The following is a 24,108-nucleotide window of genomic DNA, read 5'->3' as shown; positions in this document are numbered from 1 at the left end:
GACACAGTCGGGCCACTGCTCCTCCAGCAGGGACCCAACAAGCAGCAGAGCTGGGGAGACTCCCCTCCCTCCCCCGGGAGGAGCGGCGCGGGAGTGCACCGCAGGGATCTGCTGGGTTTGGAGACTCCACACGGGGTCGGGTGCCAGAGATACCAACGCTGGGTCACAGGCCGGTGAGCACGGAGTGCGGCCGGAGACCGAGGAGACGGGAGTGACTGACTGCTTTTCTCTGGGGGCGCACTGAGGAGTGGGGCCCCGAGTTCTCGGCTCCTCCGGGCGGAGACTGGGAGGCCACCATTTTCACCCTGGTCCTCCAAAGCTGTACCAGAGCTTGCAGGGAACAAAAGCTCCTGAAAGCAAACCCGAGCAGCTTGCTTAGCCCAGACCAACAAGGGCGGGGCAATTCCGCCTCCGGCAAAGACATTTGGGAACCATGGCAACAGGCCCCCCCCCAGAAGATCAGCGCGAACAGCCAGCAAGCCAAAACCAAGTTTACCGATCAAGGAGAACGGGAGAACTCCAGCGCTAGGGGAATACTGCAATAGAATTCATGGCTTTTTTTTTTTACCATGATTCATTAGTTTTTCAAAGTTAACTTTTTTAAACGTTTTTTTTCATTTTTCTTTTTCCCCTTTTCAACCAACATCTTATCAATCCCTTTTTTAAAAAAAAACATTTTTTATTTTTCATTTTTAGAGTCACATTTTATCCCTTCATAGTAGTTACCCTTATTTTTGGCATACATATATATAAGTTGTTCTCTCTTTAAAATTTTGAGATACAGTTTCTTCTAACAGATCAAAATATACCCTAAATCACTAGTGTATGGCTTTGTTTTAGTCTCCTGCCTGATCACATTCTCTCCTTTTTTTTTCTTTTTCTTTCTTTCTTTTTTTTTCAAATCTTTCTTTTTTCAAACAACTTTTTTTTTTTAAAGATTTTATTTATTTTTTTTGAGAGAGAGACAATGAGAGACAGAGAGCACAAGAGGGAAGAGGGTCAGAGGGAGAAGCAGACTCCCCGCTGAGCAGGGAGCCCGATATGGGACTCGATCCCGGGACTCCAGGATCATGACCTGAGCCGAAGGCAGTCGCTTAACCAACTGAGCCACCCAGGCGCCCTCAAACAACTTCTTATCGTATCAATTCCTTTTATAAAATCTTTTATAATTTTCATCTTTACAGTCATCTTCCATCCCTTCATTGTATCAACCCTTATTTTGTACATATATAAGTCTTTCTTCCTTTAAAATTTTAGGAGGCACTTTTCTCTAACAGACCAAAATATGCTCAAAATCTAGTGTGTGGCACTGATCTATGCACTAGCCTGTCATATTTGATCATGTTCGGTTTTTTTCGTATTGTTCTGTTTTTGTATTTATCTTTTTCTTTTTGGTTTTTTTTCTTTCTTTTCTCTTTCTTCTTTTTTTTTTTTCTTTCTTTCCCTTTCTTTTCCCCTGGTTTCAGGTCTTTTCTGATTTGTATAGAGTATACTTGCTGGGGATGTTGTTTACCTGTTAGCATTTTGTTCTCTCATTCATCTATTCTCCTCTGGACAAAATGACAAGATGAAAAAAATCACCTCAGCAAAAAGAACAAGAGATAGTACCGTCAGCCAGGGACCTACTCAATATGGACATTAGTACGATGTCAGACCTAGAGTTCAGAATCATGACTTTAAAGATACTAGCTGGGCTTGAAAAAAGCATGGAAGTTATTAGAGAAACCCTTCCTGGAGAAATAAAAGAACTAAAATCTAACCAAGTTGAAATCAAAAAGGCTATTAATGAGGTGCAATCAAAAATAAATGAGATAGATAAATGAGGCAGAAGAGAGAATCAGCGATACAGAAGACCAAATGATGGAAAATGAAGAGGCTGAGAAAAAGAGAGAGAAACAACTACAGGATCACAAGGGCAGAATTCGAGAGATAAGCGATACGATAAGATGAAACAACATTAGAATAACTGGGATCCCAGAAGAAGAAGAAAGAGAGAGGGGGGCAGAAGGTATATTGGAGCAATTTATAGGAGAGAACTTCCCTAACGTGGGGAAGGAAACAGGCATCAAAATCCAGGAGGCACAGAGAACCCCTCTCAAAATCAATAAAAATAGGTCAACACCCCGACATCTAATAGTAAAACTTACGAGTCTCAGAGACAAAGAGAAAATCCTGAAAGCAGCTCGGGAGAAGAGATATGTAACCTTACAATGGTAGAAACATTAGATTGGCAACAGACCTATCCACAGAGACCTGGCAGGCCAGAAAGGACTGGCATGATATCTTCAGAGCACTAAACGAGAAAAATATGCAGCCAAGAATACTATATCCAGCTAGGCTATCATTGAAAATAGGAGAGGTAAAAAGCTTCCAGGACAAACAAAAACTAAAGGAATTTGCAAACACGAAACCAGCCCTCCAAGAAATATTGAAAGGGGTCCTCTAAGCAAAGAGAGAGCCTAAAAGCAGCATAGATCAGAAAGGAACAGAGACAATACACAGTAACAGTCACCTTACAGGCAATACAATGGCACTAAATTCATACCTTTCAATAGTTATCCTGAATATAAATGGGCTAAATGTCCCAATCAAAAGACACAGGCTATCAGATTGGATTAAAAAACAAGACCCATCGATATGCTGTCTGCAAGAGACTCATTTTAGACCCAAAGACACCCCCAGATTGAAAGTGAGGGGGTGGAAAACTATTTACCATGCTAATGGACACCAAAAGAAAGCTGGGGTGGCAATCCTTATATCAGACAAATTAGATTTTAAAACAAAGACTGTAATAAGAGATGAGGAAGGACACTATATCCTACTTAAAGGGTCTATCCAACAAGAAAATCTAACAATTGTAAATATCTATGCCCCTAACGTGGGAGCAGCCAATTATATAAGGCAATTAATAACAAAAGCGAAGAAACACATTGACAACAATACAATAAAAGTGGGGGACTTTAACACCCCCCTGACTGAAATGGACAGATCATCTAAGCAAAAGATCAACAAGGAAATAAAGACTTTAAATGACACACTGGACCAAATGGACTTCAGAGACATATTCAGAACATTCCATCCCAAAGCAACGGAATACACATTCTTCTCTAGTGCCCATGGAACATTCTCCAGAATTGATCACATCCTAGGTCACAAATCAGGTCTCAACCGGTACCAAAAGACTGGGATCATTCCCTGCATATTTTCAGACCACAATGCTTTGAAACTAGAACTCAATCACAAGAGGAAAGTCGGAAAGAACTCAAATACATGGAGGCTAAAGAGCATCCTACTAAAGAATGAATGGGTCAACCAGGAAATTAAAGAAGAATTTAAAAAATTCATGGAAAACAATGAAAATGAAAACCACAATTGTTCAAAATCTTTGGGATACAACAAAGGCAGTCCTGAGAGGAAAGTATACAGCAATACAAGCCTTTCTCAAGAAACAAGAAAGGTCTCAAATACACAACCTAACCCTACACCTAAAGGAGCTGGAGAAAGAACAGCAAATAAAGCCTAAACCCAGCAGGAGAGGAGAAATAATGAAGATCAGAGCAGAAATCAATGAAATATAAGCCAAAAGAACAGTAGAACAGATCAACAAAACTAGGAGCTGGTTCTTTGAAAGAATTAACAAGACTGATAAACCCCTGGCCAGACTTATCAAAAAGAAAAGAGAGATGACCCAAATCAACAAAATCATGAATGAAAGAGGAGAGATCACAACCAACACCAAAGAAATACAAACAATTATAAGAACATATTATGAGCAACTCTATGCCAGCAAATTAGATAACCTGGAAGAAATGGGTGCATTCCTAGAGATGTATCAACTACCAAAATTGAACCAGGAAGAAATAGAAAACCTGAACAGACCTATAACCACTAAGGAAATGGAAGCAGTCATCAAAAGTCTCCCAACAAACAAAAGCCGAGGGCCAGATGGCTTCCCAGGGGAATTCTATCAGACATTTAAAGAAGAATTAATACCTATTCTCCTGAAACTGTTCCAAAAAATAGAAAAGGAAGGAAAACTTCCAAACTCCTTTTATGAGGCCACCATTACCTTGATCCCAAAACCAGACAAAGACCCCATCAAAAAGGAGAATTACAGACCAATATCCTTGAGGAACATGGATGCAAAAATTCTCACCAAAATGACAGCCAATAGGATCCAACAGTACATTAAAAGGATTATTCACCATGACCAAGTGGGATTTATCCCTGGGCTGCAAGGCTGGTTCAACATCCGCAAATCAATCAACGTGATACAATACATTACCAAAAGAAAGAACAAGAATCATATGATCCTCTCAATAGATGCAGAAAAAGCATTTGACAAAGTACAGCTTCCTTTCTTGATCAAAACTCTTCAGAGTATAGGGATAGAGGGTACATACCTCAACATCATAAAAGCCATCTATGAAAAACCTACAGCGAATATCATTCTCAATGGGGAAAAGCTGAGAGCTTTTCCCCTAAAGTCAGGAACGCGGCAGGGATGTCCACTCTCACCACTGCTATTCAACATAGTATTAGAAGTCCTAGCCACAGCAATCAGACAACAAAAAGAAATCAAAGGCATCCAAATCGGCAAGGAGGAAGTCAAACTCTCACTCTTTGCAGATGATAGGATACTGTATGTGGAAAACCCAAAAGACTCCACCCCAAAACTGCTAGAACTCATACAGGAATTCAGTAAAGTAGCAGGATATAAAATCAATGCACAGAAATCAGTGGCATTCCTATACACCAACAACAAGACAGAAGAGAGACAAATCAAGGAGTCGATCCGATTTACAATTGCACCCAAAACCATAAGATACCTAGGAATAAATTTAACCAAAGAGGCAAAGGATCTATACTCAGAAAACTATAAAATACTCATGAAAGAAATGGAAGAAGACACAAAAAAATGGAAAAACGTTCCATGCTCATGGATTGGAAGAACAAACATTGTGAAGATGTCAATGCTGCCTAGAGCAAGCTACACATTCAATGCAATCCCCATCAAAATACCATCCACTTTTTTCAAAGAAATGGAACAAATAACCCTAAAATTTGTATGGAACCAGAAGAGACCCCGAATAGCCAGAGGAATAATGAAAAAGAAAAGCAAAGTTGGCGGCATCACAATTCCGGATTTCCAGCTCTATTACAAAGCTGTCATCATCAAGACAGTATGGTACTGGCACAAAAACAGACACATAGATCAATGGAACAGAATCAAGAGCCCAGAAATGGACCCTCAACTCTATGGTCAACTGATCTTTGACAAAGCAGGAAAGAATATCCAATGGAAAAAAGACAGTCTCTTCAACAAATGGTGTTGGGAAAATTGGACAGCCACATGCAGAAGAATGAAACTGGACCATTTCCTTACACCACACACAAAAATAGACTCCAAATGGTTGAAAGACCTACACATGAGACAGGAGTCCATCCAAATCCTAAAGGAGAACACAGGCAACAACCTCTTCGACCTCAGCCGCAGCAACTTCTTCCTAGAAACATCGCCAAAGGCAAGGGAAGCAAGGGCAAAAATGAACTATTGGGATTTCATCAAGATAAAAAGCTTTTGCACAGCAAAAGAAACAGTCCACAAAACCAAAAGACAACCGACAGAATGGGAGAAAATATTTGCAAATGACATATCAGATAAAGGGCTAGTATCCAAAATCTATAAAGAACTTATCAAACTCAACACCCAAAGAACAAATAAACCAATCAAGAAATGGGCAGAAGACATGAATAGACATTTTTCCAAAGAAGACATTCAAATGGCCAACAGACACATGAAAAAGTGCTCAACATCACTCGACCTCAGGGAAATCCAAATCAAAACCTCCATGAGATATCACCTCACACCAGTCAGAATGGCTAAAATGAACAAGTCAGGAAACGACAGATGTTGGCAGGGATGCGGAGAAAGGGGAACCCTCCTACACTGTTGGTGGGAATGCAAGCTGGTGCAACCACTCTGGAAAACAGTATGGAGGTTCTTCAAACAGTTGAAAATAGAGCTACCATACAATCCAGCAATTGCACTACTGGGTATTTACCCCAAAGATGCAAATGTAGGGATCCGAAGGGGTACGTGCACCCCAATGTTTATAGCAGCAATGTCCACAATAGCCAAACTGTGGAAAGAGCCAAGATGTCCATCGAGAGATGAATGGATAAAGAAGAAGTGGTATATATACACAATGGAATATTATGCAGCCATCAAAAGGAATGAGATCTTGCCATTTGCAACGACGTGGATGGAACTGGAGGGTGTTATGCTGAGTGAAATAAGTCAATCAGAGAAAGACATATATCATATGACCTCACTGATAGGAGGAATTCTTAATCTCAGGAAACAAACTGAGGGTTGCTGGAGTGGTGGGGGGTGGGAGGGATGGGGTGGCTGGGTGATAGACATTGGGGAGGGTATGTGCTATGGTGAGCGCTGTGAATTGTGCAAGACTGTTGAATCACAGATCTGCACTTCTGAAACAAATAATGCAACATATGTTAAGAAAAAAGAAAAAGAAGAAGATAGCAGGAGGGGAAGAATGAAGGGGAGTAAGTCGGAGGGGGAGACGAACCATGAGAGACGATGGACTCTGAAAAACAAACTGAGGGTTCTAGAGGGGAGGTAGGTGGGAGGATGGGTTAGCCCGGTGATGGGTATTAAAGAGGGCACGTTCTGCATGGAGCACTGGGTGTTATGCACAAACAATGAATCATGGATCACTACATGAAGAACTAATGATGTAATGTATGGCGATTAAGATAACAATAAAAAAATTTAAAAAAAGAACAAAGGGATCTTAGGGGACACCTGGGTGGCTCAGTCAGTTAAATGTCCGACTCTTGACTCAGAGCAGGTCTTGATCACAGGGTCGTGAGTTCAAGCCCCGTGTTGGGCTCCATGCTCTTACTTAAAAAAAGAAAAAATATATATACATATGTCAATACAAATAAAGGGATCTTATAAGTCAATAAGCAAGTAACAAATATCCTCTTTGAAAAAGTGGTCAAAGGACAGTATTAAGCATGGTGCAAAAGAAGGAAAACATAGGAAAATGTACAACGATTTCGTGAGAAAAGCAGAAAGTTAAACGCTGGGGCGCCTGGGTGGCTCAGTCGGTTAAGCATCCCACTCTTGATTTCAGCTGAGGTCTTGATCTCAGGGTCCTGGGATCAAGCCCCAAATCTAGCTCCTCACTCAGCGGGGGGTATGCTTGGGATTCCCTCTCTCCCTCTGCCCCTCCCCCCTCTTGCGTTCTCTCTCTCAAATAAAATAAATAAATCTTTAAAAAAAGAGATGTTTATTAATTTGGAGGGCTGTTTGCAATGTACCATCAAAATTTTTATTTTTTTTAAGAGTTTATTTATTTGAGAGAGAGAGAGAGGCACAAGCCAGGGGAAGGGGCAGAGGAAGAAGGAGAGGCGGACTCCCCACGGAGCAGGGAGCCCAACTCGGGGCTCGATCCCAGGACCCTGCGATCATGACCAGAGGTGAAGGCAGACACTTAACGGACTGAGCCACCCAGGCACCCTATTATCAAAATTTTTAAAAGGCATAAAGCAGACCACATACCAGTATGCACAGGGTGCATGCCATCTGTGTATAAAAGTAAAAACAAACCAAACTTTATAAACCTAAATACACACACATATAAATATACATATACACAGATGCATATGCATTCATCTGTATTGATTTCTCTTTCTTTCTATATGAATATATAGGTGTACGTGGACACGCACATATGCATAAATACAAATAAATACATAGATGTCTATACACCTAGATATTAACATTCCATACTTCTAAGTAATGGGATTACAAGCAATGCCTATTTTCTTCTGCATACATTTTATGTTTCTTTTATAACTATTTTCTACAATAAGCATATTTTTTTCGCTTTAATTTAAAATAAGAAAGCTCATGGGACGCCTGGGTGGCTCAGTTGGTTAAGCAACTGCCTTCGGCTCAGGTCATGATCCTGGAGTCCCAGGATCGAGTCCCGCAACGGGCTCCCTGCTCGGCGGGGAGTCTGCTTCTCCCTTTGACCCTCTTCCCTCTCGTGCTCTCTATCTCTCATTCTCTCTCTCTCAAATAAATAAATAAAATCTTTAAATAAATAAATAAATAAAATAAAATAAAATAAAATAAAATAAAATAAAATAAGAAAGCTCAGAGAGCCTCGCGCAGCCCCACTGCTGCCCGCCAGCCTAATGACCATCACACCCAGGAGGAGGTGTAGCTGTGGTCACTGGCTCCTGTCACCGTCCCTGCAAGGACGAGCCACTGGGCCAGACCCAGCAGCCGCCAGCCCGCCCTCCACAAGGCAACACCGAGCGCCGGCAAACAGTGGCTGAGGATTCACTTGTCTGAGGCACCTGCCTCCTGGGTCAAGGTCATCGCCGTGAAGGCCTGGGGAAGAGTCAAATGGCTTCTTGTAGGAAACAGAATATGGTTGCAATAAACAAGAAGGACACCAAGGAAGAGGTGTTTGTACACCAGCCTGCCATAAAGAAGAACCCAGGAAGTACCTTCCAGTGTAGCACGTGGAGAGACTGGACTTGGACCTTGTTGAAGGAGAAAACCCTTCAGGAACGGCCAGTACTGTGGGCCCTGGGGGAGCTCCAGGGCAAGGGGGTAATGTTAGCAGCACACCGTAGGCATCACAGATGGTCCCCCTTGCCCGGGGCCTCCATGCCATCACCAGTGGAACTACCAGAACAGTGAGAGTGGGGTTAAAGAATCAGGGATAGATCAGGAGAGCTCCCCAAGGTCAGTACCATCAGCACCAGCCCTACCATAGGTCCCCACGGTCTCCCAACTTCCTGCCTGTGGGAGCCTGTGAGCATGGACCACAGCTTTCCAACCTTCCTGTGAGGGGAGAAGGGGAGAAGGGTGGTGCGGGGCCGGCAAGCAGGGTGCAGGAGAGCAAGGTGGGTCCTTGAGACAGAACATGCATCGGGGTTCCCGACCATGATTCCGCAGGGGGCTCGCCTCGCCAAAGACAGCCTAGAGAGGACAGCAGTGAAGAAGGCAAGGAGATGAGACCCAAGGTCAGCAGCCACCTCAAGGTCGGTACCCACACGACTTCAGTTCCCCACACAGATGCCCAGAAAACCCGAAACTGCTAGATGGCACAGGGACAAAAGCAGCCGACCACGGGCTGAGATGTGGCTCCCAGGCTGAGCAGGGTGGGCTGAGGAAATGCCAGTTTACCATCTCTCCCACCACCTGGTTTAGGCATCCACCAAGAACGAATATAAAATTCCAGCAACAAAAAATGAACAAAAGAGTGGAGCTGAAGACCTTCAGCGCTGCCTTTTTGCCCACTGACCAGATAACCAGAACTACCTGCATTATCTGGGCAGGATGGGGTTTCTATTATTTTTACCTAACGATGTCTCTTATTGGGAATGACAAACATGGGGTTTTTTTTTTTTTTTTTTGGTTGTTTTGTTTTGTTTTTTTATTTTTTAAAGATTTTTTTTTAAATATTTTATCCATTTAGTTGACACAGAGAGAGAGAGAGAGAGCACAAACAGGAGGAGGGGCAGAGGGAGAGGGAGAAGCAGGCTGCCCACTGAGCAGGGAGCCTGATGCAGGGCTCGATCCCAGGACCCTGGAATCATAACCTGAGCCGAAGGTAACCAGCTGAGCCACCCAGGCACCCCTGTTTTGTTTCTTTAAAGCCTGATTTTTCTCAATACACCTTTAGAGGTTTTTAAACGTTTTGTATCTGGTCAAACTGAGATTTCTAAGAATCTCATTTTTAATTTGTAATGCAAGTATACGATTTGATTTTTCAAAAAGATCAACAAACAGCAAGCGCGTGTTAATAAAGATCTTAAATAATAAATACATCGTTTTAAAAATGTAAACTCAGATTCTTCCGTAGGAACCCAGGTTAGTAGGATGGACGGGGTCTCGAGAACTCACCATGACAGAGAACGCTGCTGAGGAGCCAGGCGCTTACAGCCCAGAGGCCAGCCTTCACGAGGCCGAGAAGAAGGAAATGTGGCTCGGCTTCCTGACACACAGTGTTTCCCGGTGTGTATTTCAAAGAGCGTCACCTAGAGATGGAAAGAAGGGAAAAACTCAAGTTCAGGGACAAACCTGAGGCCTCAAAGGGAAATAGTGGCAAGAGGGCCTAAAATCCAGCCTCGAGGTGGCCATTTTGTACACACAGCCTGGAGAGCCAAACCACACCCTCACAAGTGGCTTCCACCTTCTGAAGAAGTTGAGAAGTGAATCCACAGTAAAGAAGGGGAATGTGTGTTCTAAGAATCTCCCTCAAAGGACGCAGAGACATTTCAATTCCGTTCAAGCTGGTTGAGTGTCCTCTCCTGAGGTCTGAAAAGCAAGACGCCCTCCCTCCGTCTTGTAGAAGTAACAATGTCAACGGTGAAAGTATCCTACTTTTAGGAAATGTTTCTTTTATCAAATCATTCACCCTTTACAACATTACAACAGCATCATCTTGTGGACACGGTAGCTATTATTAAACCCAATCTACAGATGGGGACGCTGAGGCTTTGGGGCACAACCAGGACTTGACCCCAATGTACTAACTCCCTCCTCCCTAGGTCACTTTTTGGAGCATTGAAAAAACAAAACTCATTCAAAGGCAGACCATTCATGCCAAATAGGCACTGCAGCACTTGATATTTTTAAGCGAAGGAGAGGGCACAATCATGCATATCTTATTTATCATCTCGCCTCATTACACAGTCACATTAAAGTTGCTGATACATTGAAGTGGGAGCCCGATGTTTTGCTTTGTTTTGTTTTGTTAATCCCACGATGGAATTTCTGGTCCACTAATCAACCTTAAGCATGGCCCTTCCTCCTCTGGGAGGGCTCCCTGTGGGAGGAGGAAACACACTCTGCTGGAGGAAGCTGACCCCTCCCTCCCGCTTTGGTTGACCAGGAACCTCCTGGGCTCAGGATCTCTGCCCTTGTACCTCTCCCCACCAGGGCTCCGTTGCCCCATCCTGTTCCCTCCCCAAGACGGCCTGTGCGTGCCATGGAGGGAGAGAGGGCACGGGTGATTTCCTCCTGCATTTCCCATTGTCTGGGAGAGCCTGGCGAGCCTTTCCCCGGGCTTGGAAACAGCCTGATGCTTTTCAGGTAGAAGCTGCAATCTTCAAAAATGAGCCCGAGCCCAAACAGACTTGATAAGGGTGCAGAGTATACTCTCGGTTTCCTCTTGCCAAAAAATAAACCGGGAAGGACAAAAGACTCTTGTTGAGGAGCAGAGGGCCCCCCCAGGTGGTGCAGTGTTGCAGGAAGGGTGGCCTCTAGTCCCAGCAAGTCCCCCTGCTTGGTTTAGGGAAGAGTGTCAACAGCCTGCAGGGTTTGCTTGCTTATTTATTTTGTTTGGCTGCTCCTCACATGTCCTCGGGGTTTTTTTGTTTTACTTCAGAAAAAAGATGAAGTTATATGTCTTTTGATTGCATTGTTTTCAATGGGCACTATATTTGCATAGTCCAGAAACAAAAATAATAGAAAAGGGAATACACGGGGGAAATCTTTTTACGTTAATTTTGTTATCTCCACCGAACCTGGGGCTCGAACTCACAACCGCAAGACCAAGAGTCGCGCGCTCTACCAATAGAACCAGCCACGTGCCGCTGCAATGGGAAACCTTGATCACACCTCTGCCCACAAGTCCCCATTCCTTCCCTTCCTCGTAGGCAACTTTTTACTAGTTTCTTATGTAGCCTTCCAGGGTGTTAACACAATATACTTATTTTCTCACTTTCTTATTGAATAGGCATTCTCAATAGGGGTGATACCACCCCCAAGGGGGTGAAAATGGATTCTGGGAAGCGAAAAATTCTTCCCCTTCTTATGGATAAATCACAAATATACATTAGACACGCAGCATAGAAACAGATACACATGCTATTAAAATTTCATGGGGGTGGCATTCAGGGGAAAAACGTCTTTAAAGTTTCTTGGGGGGATGATAATGAAGAAAACTTTGAGAAACACTGCTGTAGAAAGCAGTATATGACATATACCTGCTCTGCACCTTTTTTTCTCTTGACAGTATATCCTAGGGATCTTTCCGCATCAATTCATGCAGTTTTACCTTATTTTTTTATAGTGGCATGGTATTCCATTGTGCAGTTGTACCATTATTTGTGTAATCTGTGCCCTATTAATATATAGTTGGGTTGATTCTCACCTTTGGCTACCGTAATATCGCAGTGAACAGCCTTTTGCATACATCGACTATACCCACAGGTAAATCTGTGTATCATGGGTGCCTGGAAGTGGGGTTGCTAGGTCCAAGGGTAAATTCCTTTAAAATGGCAGGGAGATCTGGCCAGATGCCCCTCCATGTTGCACTAACTCTGTCTGTCATCTAATGAGTAAGAAACAGGTTGGCGGGGCGCCTGGGTGGCTCAGTCATTAAGCATCTGCCTTCCGCTCGGGTCATAAAGCCAGGCATGGGGCTCCCTGCTCGCCGGGAAGCCTGCTTCTCTCTCTCCCAACCCCCTGCTTGTGTTCCCTCTCTTGCTGTCTCTCTTTCTCTCTGTCAAATAAATAAATAAAATCTTAAAAAAAAGAAAGAAAGAAACAGGGCGCCTGGGTGGCTCAGTTGGTTAAGCGATTGCCTTCGGCTCAGGTCATGATCCTGGAGTCCCTGGATTGAGTCCCACATCGGGCTCCCTGCTCAGCAGGGAGTCTGCTTCTCCCTCTGACCCTACCCCCTCTTGGGCTCTCTCTCTCTCACACTCTTATCTCTCAAATAAATAAAATCTTTAAAAAAAGAAAAAAAAAAGAAAAAGAAACAGGTTGGCTACTCTTTAAATGGCTGTCTGACCCTGCCTGAGGATTATTAGGTTAATTGTAGCTGGGCGAGGGGCAAGGTGGTCATGGGGGTACTGGGGTCTCCTCTGGGCTGTGCTGTGTGCCTCAGCAAAGCAAAGAATGGGTCCCTGGTGATAGTACTCAGGCAAAGAAGGGGCCCCTGCCTGTGTGATGAGATTTGGGGCCTACAGACCCAGTACAAGGTGAGTCCACCCCAACCGTGACTTTTCTCGCCTGGGAGCAAAGGGCCTGGCCAGGGAGGTTCGTTCTGCATGGAACATTCAGAATGGCTGCCACACAACTCGGCTCCTAACACAAGTCCCTTTCCACCGTCCTGCGCAGGGAGGGAAGACACGTGGCAGCAGCCTCGCCTTCCCCAGAAACCCCGGGAAGGTGCGCGTGCGCACACCGCCCCCCACCCCTCCACCCCGCCGCAAGGCAGGTGCAGAGCCTTCCCTGCAGCCTGATTTACCACTTTGATCTGGACTGAAATTAATTGCTCGTGAGACATTTGTGCTTTACACCTCAACCAACTCTGCAAAGATTTTTATTTGGCCTTTGAATTATTTAAACCATTGTAATCATATTTGCTTTCAACAGAAATCTGCTGTATTTAGCAGCTTGAGAGGGACTAAATGAAGCCCCCGGGGTGGCTGGCCACTGCTCTTTGTTCTATTTGGATTCCCCTCCTGGAGACAGTCATCCCTGCATGGGGTTTGATTCGTGTTTTCTGGTGCTTGTTAACGGAGATCGAATACATCACAAACTGCAGAAATTTACACCGCATTACAATCACATCTGAGCTATCGCTGGGCAGGATTTTGACTCTGATAATTTATTCAAGACCTCCTCTCCTTCCTGTTCCCATCAGATCCCTGAGCCCACCTGGTCTTTCCCGCCTAGATCTGTAAGCAACTCGGGACTCCCACTCTGCTCCTCTAAGACTTTTTTGGTCCAGTGAATGAATTTAAATAAATAAAGCAACATCTGCTGTAAACATGACTTCAAGGATGGAGTGGGCCCAGTGCCTCCCCTTGCCTCTGCAGCTTCTCTCCATGAAACTGAGCGCAATAAAGCTCTGAGCCAGCGAGGAACATGATAGAAGTGGCAAACGACATCAATTGTGAATCTTAAGTCACAGTTCCATTTGCTCTGCCACATTGTAAAAATTGCAAATTTTTCATCAGGAAAGACAAGAAGAACTGTGAATGCTTCCATCTCGCTGGGCGGCCAGGATACTTCCATGGTGCATGGCCACTGGGCTGGTGCACCTTCTCTGTCCCCGCAGACTGGCCCGCACAGTGTGCCTGGTCTTCCCCGGGTGCAGCAGTCCTCACTCTCCCTCGGGGGATCGATATTGTAGACAGGTTGCATTGTTGTTTCATTCATGGTAACAACAGTGGAAAAAGATGTCAACATTGAAGTCTCTCCTTCTTCTCCCTGGTAATTCATTCATATTCTGTCTCTCCCTCCTAGTCTCTCTCTCATTCTTTTTCTCCTTTCCCCCCATTCTTTCCCATCCCCATATTTTCTCTCACCTGCTCTAGAATTCCAAAGAGAGGCAGGACAAGAACCAGCAGAACCCAGGTTTAGCCGAAACCATCAGGGCCTTTTACAAATGATCCTCAGGACAAGACTATGGACAGCAACACTTGTGTGGAGACACCTCCCAAATGAGAGGGTTCACACCAGGTCTACGACAAAAATCCCATGGCTTCTCCAAGGCCCTTCCTAGAGCTGGGGTGTGTCTGCATCACTAACTTCTACTTCTAGAACTCACATCTGGCCTTACTGGGCTGGTGTCTGTATGGTGGGCCAAGTCATATTGTGAGATGCCAGGCACTTCCAGATAGACTGAGGCCAGCAGTCATTTGTTGATTTTTAAGATTTTATTATTTAGACAGAGAGTGTGCATGCATGAACTAGGAGAGAAGCCGAGGGAGAGGGAAAGAGAATCTCAAGCAGACTCTGTGCTGAGCACGGAGCCCGATATAGGGCTCTCTTGATCGCATGACCCTGAGATTATGACCTGAGACAAAATCAAGAGTCTGATGCTTAACCAACGGAGCCACCCAGGTGCCCTGATTTGTTTATTATTCACCTATTGCTAGAAGGCTTGATTTGAACTCTGGATGCGGAGAGGGCCAGGAGTGGCTTTATGTCACCTCCACACAATGCCATCAAAAGCATCTCGATATTGCCTCTGGGCAGTGGCAGCATGAGATGGCATGCTGAGGTAGAAAGAATGATCATCTCATACATTATATTTACAAAGTGTGTTCATAATACCATGTAAAGTCCAAATCAGTTTGATCAAGTCCCATGTAACTCAAAACTAATGGAGGAAAATGGGATCAACTTGTAAGGAATGGAAGTCTTATGGATCCATTGGCCATCTACTTATTTATAAATAAACATGCATCAATATGCAAAACGCTATGTGGTAGATAGACAGGATGGACCCCTGCCACAATAATAATAATAATAATAATAATAATAATAATAATAATAATGGTAATAAACACAACCACCTTTCCTGAGCATTGCTAGTAATAGTTTCACACAACATAAATTTGCTCATTTAATTTGTACAACAGTCATACGTGGTAGTTATTATCCCCCTCTCACAAATGGAGAAACTAATGCACAGACAGGTTAAACCATTTGCCCAAGGTCACACAGTAAATACCTAAGCTCAGGTTTGCACCCAGAAAATCTGCCTCCAGAATCCATGTACTTAATAATGTACCATGTAGCTAGAAACCACTAAATGGTGCAGAAATGAATGGGACCCCTAAAATAGGCTACCATAAATAGGGGAATTCTAGGGAAATCTAAAAAAGAAGATCCCCTCTTGAAGGGGGCAGGAGCACTGGGGTCTCAGCCAAGGCTTCAAGGAGGATGTAGCATTTGTGCCCAAACTTAAGAATGGATGCGTTTGGGGAACTGAAATGTTGGAGGAGATCTCCGTGTAGACATGATGTGGTCTTAGAAGACACAGAGAAAACACAGAGCTTGCCCAGGAATGGTAAACGTCCAGGTACAGAGTTCAAGGGGCATCATGTGAGGCAGGATTGAAGGTGGTTTAGGGAGAGGAGGTCATGCATTTTATATTGCAAAATAAATCTTCCGAGCAGACTGTGGGGCTCATTTAGGTCTGACTCCCTCACAGAGAAGCATATAAATGGCAGGATATGAGAGCATCTGCCTGGGGACTGGAGGAGAAATGAGAGGGTTGGGGGCGCCTGGCCGTAGCCCTTTTGCTCTCACTGCATAAACCCTCCCAGGGAAACAGAACTTTTTATTACTAGAGCTGGAATGGGCCCAAGCCGATGTCCCAAAATGGCTCAGTTCCCTTCTTACGGTGAAGTGTCACCATGTTCCAAGGAGAAATGATTTGATCGCAGCAGATGGCTGTTCGGGCTGGCTGGTGACCAGCCTACTGCCCTGTCCCGGGCCCTCCCTACTGGAGATGGATGGCAGCTTCTTTCTCCTTAAGTTTCATGGCCGGGCCTGTGGCTGCAAATACCATTGTCAGAACAACCTAGTCTCCAGTGGGCTCTGTGCAGGGGTGTCCCCGCCTCAGGGCTCCAGGCAGACTGATGTCCCCCAAGGTGGGCTGGCCCCTCGCTCACTTGCCCAGACAACGCAGGTGCAGTGGGGAGACCCCTCCCAGAGCCTGCGGGGCGCAGCCTGCAGCTCCTGCATCATCCAAGGCGGGAAGAGGTGCCCAGGTAGAGGGTTGCAGATGTCCCGAAGCAGAGGAGGCCTGGCTGGAAAGGCCAAGAGGGAAGGCGTGGCACGGTTAAGGCTGACCGGTGGCTTCTACAGGCTCTGGATTGTTCATTTGATTCAGTATCTCACTTAGGTGAACAGATCGTAATCCCATAACATCAAATGCTTCCAACTTCCTCTGGCTTCTCCTTCCTTGTCCTCAAAAGAGTTCCAAGTTTCTTTCTTTTGTTTTGTTTTGCCTTTTTTGTTCCTCCCCCCCCCCCCTTTTACAAAGGAAATTAGACAAAGCAGGACAGAGAAAGCGTGGACACTGTGTCGGGGGAGGGGAGGCACATTGTCTTTGCAAGAAGGGAGGCTGGCAGGTTTTTTCCATTTGGCTTGGATCTGTGGCTTAGAGAAAGAATCCTCCGAGCGAAAAGCAACAGGGTTTCGGTTCCCCGGGCACAAGACCATCATGGGCAAATTAATTAGGCTTATGCTCTCAGATGAGATCTTTTTACAGGGCAGAGCATGATGACCCCGGGGAGGCAGCTCGGAGAGGCGTTTCCTGTAATAAATTCTCCATCCGTGCTGGGGAACATAAAGCATTTTCTTACACGTTTGTTTGTCAGACATCTTGGGCACACAGAGGTGAGAGAGGGGAAAAAACAAAACAAAACAAAAACAAAACCAACACACCAGAACCCAAAATAGCACAGCACTGCGTGGGAAGGATGATAAAATTATGGCACTCTGATGACAGACATAGAGGTTTCATTTTATCACTCTAGAACCCAGCGTCTTGGGAGGTTTACGGTTTCCATTTCTTTCCTTTCTCCACGTCCCTATGTTCTCCTCATGTGAATATATATGTTGTTGCGTATTTTACATCCATTTTGGATGTCTTTCCTCATCCCGACCTGCCTGGGATCCCCGCAGCCTTGCTGCTCTGGGGTGCCATGTTTGGCCCCGCGCGAAAGTGCCCTCCAATGCTGCATGCCAAGGGCCAACTCCTATGAAAATGCTTGTGGCCCCAGCAGGGACCCGCGCATCCTTGTTCGAGGACCAGGTCCAGCTGTCGTTGCTGCTGCTTTGAAAGCAAATGCATCCCCTGAATCTGGGAAATGGGATTCCCAGGCATCTCTCACGGAAGCCAGGCAACCATCTGCTGGACCAAAAGGAAAGCAGTGCACCTCTCCCTGCCAGTCATGGCCACCTGGAGCACCTTTGGGATCTTTCTCACACCCATTCCTTGATGATCAGGCTGTTCCTCCCGCGCTGGTCACGCGCATGAGTAAGTCCCACCACTTCTGCATCAACCCCAGCCCCGACCTGAACGGCCCAGGGGAGACAGGGAGCGCTGGGCACCCCAGTCCCTCACCTCTGTGATGGGGATTTTCAGGGTCCACGCCGACTCAGTGCACGTGAACCCCCTTAGGCAACAAGGCATGGCCAGCCCTGTACCTGTCGGTAGGAGGGTCTGCAAATGTGATCTGCTCTGCCCCTGGGATCAGGCGGCGTTGAATCAGAGAGGCAGAACCACTGTGGTTGATCTCCCAAGGAAGGATCTGTAGCACGTGCAGGGGCTAGATCTATGCCGGACTGGGCTGGGGGTGCATGACTAGAGGTCAGCCAGGTCATCAGTTGAGAAGCGGGATGTGGGCGACAGCAAGAACAAACTAGAATCGCGGAGGGGAGCCGAGGCTCACAGGACAACCGGAACCTGCAGGGGGAGTGGAACCGCTTTGCCTTTGTCACCTTGGTGCCGCGGGTGACCTGCAGCACAGGCTGGCTCCCCGCGCTGCAGAGCTGGACCTGGAGAAGCTGCAGGAGGTCTGGTGGGAGCTAGAAGACTCCCAGAGCCAGGGGCTGCCCCGCACCCCCCGGGTTAGCCGGCGGCGCCAGCGGCAGTGTGCACAAGCCCATTTGGTAGCTGGTCGCCCCGCACCACATTCGGAGCTTGAGAACTCCGGTTCTTGCTCTACCTTGTGCTTCCCAATTTTGGCCTCATGAGGCCAGGGCTCACCTGGAACCATACAGGACAGGGCATTCAGGGGACTGTAGCGCCAATGTAGCTCGAGTACAAACCACCCTGATACCTGTCAAGAGCATGGTGACCTTTCCCCTCCGCGTCCCTCACTCCCACCAGTGGAAGAACTGCCGGTCCCAGCGCCGTGTGTGCATTCTCGTTCTCCGTGTGTTTTGTCCACTGCCCCATTCTTGGGCCTAGAAGGTGCTCAGTCCATTCCAGACACAATCCCGATGACCTCTGGTCTTCTGGCCAGTTTTCAGGCCACTCTGTAATTTTACAGCGCTCTGTGCATTAGCCTCCGTTGACTGAGCACCTATTTTGAGCCCGGCCCTGGGCTGGGTAGTGAGGAAAATATAAAGACCCAGAGAAAGCCCCTCGTGCCCCCTGGCTTAAGAGGCGCCGTGGATTCAGCAGCAGCTAATTAGTGTCACCGTGTTACACTGGCTAAGAGACAAGCGGTGCTAATGATGTTCTAGGAATCCTTCTGGGGGCCTTGGGGGAGGCTCCGCAGAGGAGTGGGACCTCCACCAGCACGTGAGGACAGGCGGAGAGGGGAGGGAGGGGGAGGACAGCGGCAAAGGAGCAGAAGTCAGGGTGCAAAAGGCCCCAACCCAGCCAGCTAGAGGACTGTGCGTCTGGGATGGGAGGCAGAAAGTCGTGGCTCACGTCGAGGATGATGCTATAGGACGTGACCCCCCTCTGCCTGAGCTCCCCCAGTTTGGGAAGCGAAAACGTGAGCCTGATGCTCTTCCGTGAGGATGAAAAGTAGCAGACACTCACTCTGGGCAGGTACAGTATGCTGGTGCTGGTACCTCGGCGCCTCATCCCAACTAAGCCTCATTAGTTACTATGATCCCCACTGAGGGACCAGGAGCCTGAGTCGCAGGAGATAAAGTCCTGTGCCCAGCCACTAAGTGGCCAAACGGGGATCTGCATTCCTGCCTGTGCCGGCAGCTCCATCCTTCAGATGCACAGAGACGGTCCACGGTCAATGCCACCTTCTTCCCCCACGGCTTCAAGGCTGCCCGGGGCCGGGCCCGCAGTTCTAGGCAAAGCGAAGAAGACCTTGCTGTAGATGCTAAGCAGCCTATCGATCGGTTGACTCCTGAGGGCCTGCTTCTGTCATGTGATTTCAGCTCCCATGAGGGCAGGAAACACTCCGGGATTCAAACTAGCTAAATTGTAAGAGAATTCTGCCACCTAAGAAAGTGGCTTTCTCTACCTGGGAGGCCGGATGGACCCGAGAGCCTACATGGTGGGGTAACTCGTATTTATCGTGCAATGTGCACTTGCTACTTCTTTGCTTTTTATTTTATGGGGTCCCCCCCGGCCCCCCGCCCTGGCAGATTACAGGTCTCTTTTGTGCAAAAAGGGTTTTCAGTTGGTAAGTTGAAATGCACTCGGCACTCGTTAGTGTCAGTAATGAAAATGTGCGCCCAGAGAAACCACCCCCCTTCCCCCCCAAACTAGAGCAGAGCCCACCCCCAGCCCCCAGGCCCAGAAAGGCTCCAGGGAGGAGAGGGCAGCCGAGGCAATGAAGCGGGAACGGGAAAAGAGCTCAAGCTACTAAATGTGTCAATTTACTTGGACTCCCTGCAATTTAGAAGTTGATTTCAAAGAAAAATTGCTTCAGGCCTCCGACTCCTTCTGTTGTTGCCTCCACAGTTGTTGCCAACTGTGGCCCATTTTTACAGCTGACTGACCACGGGCTCAAAATGCAGGGCTCTGGTAGTACCGGCAGCCATCCGGCCTGGATGGCCCTTGCTGCCCCCAAGCAGAAGCACAACATAATTACAGCTAATGGAGGCAGGTCGGGGCAGGCCGGCCCTCACGTTCCCCACCCCCTGCTTCCCCAAGGACTGCGCCCCGGCTTGCGTGTGCAGCTGTTGTGAATCCCCAGTCCACAGCTGACATGATTCATCAGACCCTCGCACCCCGCCACGTCAATCCCCTCACGCCTCTGGAACCTTCTCTGCTCTCCCTCATGCACAGCGCTGTCCAAGGCTTCATGCTCCCTGCCTCCCCCCTCTCCCACCCCTGCCCTGAGTGACTTCCCAGGTTAATTATGCCGCCTCAGAAGGAAAAGAAACAGTCTGATTTCAGCGAGAGTGACTGGGCAGAGGGGCAAGAAATCCCCCCCCCACCCCCCGCCCCATAAATCAAGACAGAGGCCTGTTTCCTTGGTAGCATCAATCTGAGTGTGTCTCACTGAAAATCCATCCCTCTCCCATTGCCAGCCTGAGATGGGGAAGAAGGGGTTATCAGATCACTCTATTGTAATAAGAAACATATTCATCTCAGCCAAGTTTCCAGAGAGATTCTGGGGTTTGGTTTGGTTTGGTTCTGGTTCAGAAAGGGCAGTTGTTCAAATAGTGTTTTTGGAGAGCGAACAATTAGTAAATCATCCCCTCAACCAACCCTTCCAGAATCTATCGAGAGAGCCTCAGTTGTTCAGAGGAGAGAGTTCTCTACAGGGCTTATCTCAGGGCAACTGGAGGATGCATTACATCTGCTCAAAAGGAGCCTGTTCCCAGGAAACGGGCAATCTGGGGGGAAGCTTCGGGACAGTGCCCCAGCCAGCGGGGTTATTCTAGGCTGAGGCAAACCGTGGCAGGCCAGGAGCAAACGGACGCAGGCACCTGCAGGTGGGGCTCGGCAGACAGAGCGGGGTAGATCAGATGACCTTTTCCCCCGCCTGCTCCCCAGCCCTGGGTTCCTTACCTGAACTTTCTTCTTTTGTGAAGACGGTCATCTAGACGAATGGAGATAACCTTTCCAGACCAATCACGACCTTCCACTGGGACATTTGCATGCAATTCTTACGGAAAGGTCACCCAGAAAATTCTGTGCTTGAGGAGCATCCTTCCAAACAACAAATGTGACAATTAAAACAAAGCACCCTTCTCATGTGGTGGTGCAGAAGCAGCTGGGCTCCAGCATGGCTTGGCTGGCCCAGGCTCATGGCATTTGTCACCTAAGGGAAACAATAGCAGCTCTGTAGGCATTGCTGTCGGAAAGGGCAGGAGCCACTCTGAAATAGCCTGATCGCCCACGGGCTTTGTCCTCAAATTGAAAAAATGTGCATTGGACGGTTAGAGCAGAAGACACATTTCTCACTTTCTCCCAGCTTTTTCAGGTCTCCTGTGGAACCAGGTGTTCCATGGAAGCAATAGTTGATGGATAGATTACGGCTCCTCTAAAAAGCCCCTCAAATGCTGGTTATCTTGTTGGGTACTCTCTTCAAAGGGAAACTGAGCCGCATTGTAAAACCCTTGCAGCTTAGGTGGGGCCTCCCTTTGAACCATTCTTCCCCACCCATATCCCTCCTGCACAGATCACTGGGTCAGGGGTTGGAGGCCTAACCCACAAAAAGAACCATCTGATACCTTTCCAATGGCTGATGAACCATAGGGTGTCCAAGAAAATAACTCAATAAAAGGAAGAGAAAGAACTGAACCTCTTACATTCCCTCTTTCTGTCTCTTTCTTTCTCTCTCTTGAACAGGAGCCACGGATAAGAGAAGAGAAGAATTTCCCACTTGCGGGAGAAATTACTTCTGAAGAGTCATGAAGTAAATTTAGAACTGAAGCAGCCAAAGTTAGGGGTGGAGCTGTGGCAATGGACAGGCACAAGGAGCCGCTGATGGCCAGGAGTGAGCTAGAGGGACACTTGCTATCCCTTGATACCAAGGGGCACTTGAATGTAGGTAATTCGTCTTGATAGTGCAGTACTTGGGGGACGACCCTGCTGGAGCCCCATTGAATCTGTCCTAGGTTTCTAGACTTCCTCTTTGTTGCCCATAGACCTAAACATCAATTCTTTTCCTTTGTCTAGCTTCAAGAAGGCTCTATCCCTTCCCTGAAAATAAGCCTGGGGAAAACGCACACACACACACACACACACACACAAACACACACCAGACAACTTGGGGAGACTTGCTATCCCAGGGCCCAGAAAGGAAAGGGTGATTATACGAAGAACACATTTAATTGTTGCTCTTCTATTTGATTAAAGGAAGGAGGACAAAAACTCTGATTTACGAGGCAATCACTGGACCCAGAGACGATGATCCAAGGCAGGCAAAGGTGCTGCTATTTATACAGATTCTTGAGTAACCTGACTGCCTCAGAGGGAGAAAGATGGGCTCCGGAGCTCTCCTACCAGAAGGGCTGTCCATGTGTAGACTTGAAACACCAATGTCACAGCAGGCTAGCAGGCAGCTCTCATGTCTCCCTCTGGGGAGTGGGGGGGCCAGCAGCATGGCCACCAGAGCAAATATGGCCTGAGAAGAGGCCAAAACCCTGTTCTACCTGATTCCTTGAGTCTTGTAAACCATGACACAAGATGAGAGACTACAAGACAATTGGGGAGATTCTAAACTGGGTGTCAGTCACTCAGGTGTTTTATCTTTTTCCTGTTGGATTTACAGTGAGCGTACTCCACATGAGGAAGAATGCGCAGTAGTATTCAAATATCAAGAAATTTCTCTGCACTAAATATTCTTTACAGCCTGTTTGGTAGAGCAGATTGCATAGCATACAAAGATCTCAGCTAAATAGGATTCAACCAACCATAACTTCTCAATTAATTAGATATTTAACCATCACTTCTATAAACATAAAAGGTCAAATGGCCAAAAAAAATCAATTAAAAAATGTCAGGCTAGGTGATTTCTTAGAAGCTTCACATAGAGCTCTCTCGGACAATGACCTTGAGATACTGCAGGATCTTGAGTCACGTGAAAATGTTTGTTTTGCTCATTAAACTCTAGTGACAAAGGCATGCATGTGATCTCCAATATTTTGGATAGGCTTGCAACAAGTTTCTATTTTGTTCTCATGGAAGCAGGGAATTGGATGTTTAAATGCCCACCCATGAGTTCCTAAACATTATTCTTTAAGACTGTATTCTAACAGCCTGAATATCACGTTTTCTTCTGAGAAGAGGGATCATGAGGAAGGATTTTTCCAGATGCTCCTGACCTATACAAAAGCCTCAAGCACTCAAAGGCATGGGTGAGCAATTGGTCATAAACAAGTCCAGGGATTAGGACTTGTTTGGTTTAGAGACATGGGTTCAAGTCTCAGCCTGGTCAGCCAAGGAGTCACCTTGAGAAAGCGTGCTCTCATTTTCCTCAGCTATAAAATGGAGAGATTGTATCAGTATCAAAAATGACCTATCTCCAAAGATAGTCTCACTTCCAAAACCTGCACCACCATTTGGAGAGGAAATTTTGAGGCTATTTGTCTTAATTTGAGCCCCAAACTCGAGGCCAGTCATGGAGGGAGGTACCTTTGACCGAATCCCATGCTTTGTATTACAATTTTGCCCTCTGAGGGAAACGTCACCTGGGATAATCATCCTGCATATCTAGTCCTAGTTGTAGCTTACAAACTCCTTTTCTTGATATAGAAAGACCTTGAACGTTCCAGTCCATCACTCAGATTTGGCTTTTAAAGATATATCTGGACGCTCTGACCAGACCTGAGATGATGTAGGCTTTGTGTCCCTCAGACCCTTCAAC

The 24,108-nt window shown here is 46.6% G+C and overlaps 1 long non-coding RNA gene across 1 annotated transcript in view; it reads right to left on the bottom strand.

Moving 5' to 3' along the window:
- The window catches only part of LOC113928731, a 31,844-nt gene extending 10,336 nt beyond the window's left edge, over nucleotides 1-21,508 (bottom strand). The window contains exons 1-2 of the long non-coding RNA XR_003521946.1: nucleotides 21,306-21,508; nucleotides 9,956-10,089 (exon numbers count right to left, since the gene is read on the bottom strand). This is a non-coding gene — a long non-coding RNA (uncharacterized LOC113928731). The remainder of the gene's footprint in view (nucleotides 1-9,955; nucleotides 10,090-21,305) is intronic.
- Nucleotides 21,509-24,108: the final 2,600 nt, after the last annotated feature.

This window comes from Zalophus californianus, chromosome 5 (assembly GCF_009762305.2).
Source record: "Zalophus californianus isolate mZalCal1 chromosome 5, mZalCal1.pri.v2, whole genome shotgun sequence".
NCBI classification, from domain to species: Eukaryota; Metazoa; Chordata; class Mammalia; order Carnivora; family Otariidae; genus Zalophus; species Zalophus californianus.
The sequence above is the reverse complement of the archived record's forward strand: the minus strand, read 5'-3'. Positions and strand labels throughout refer to the sequence as shown.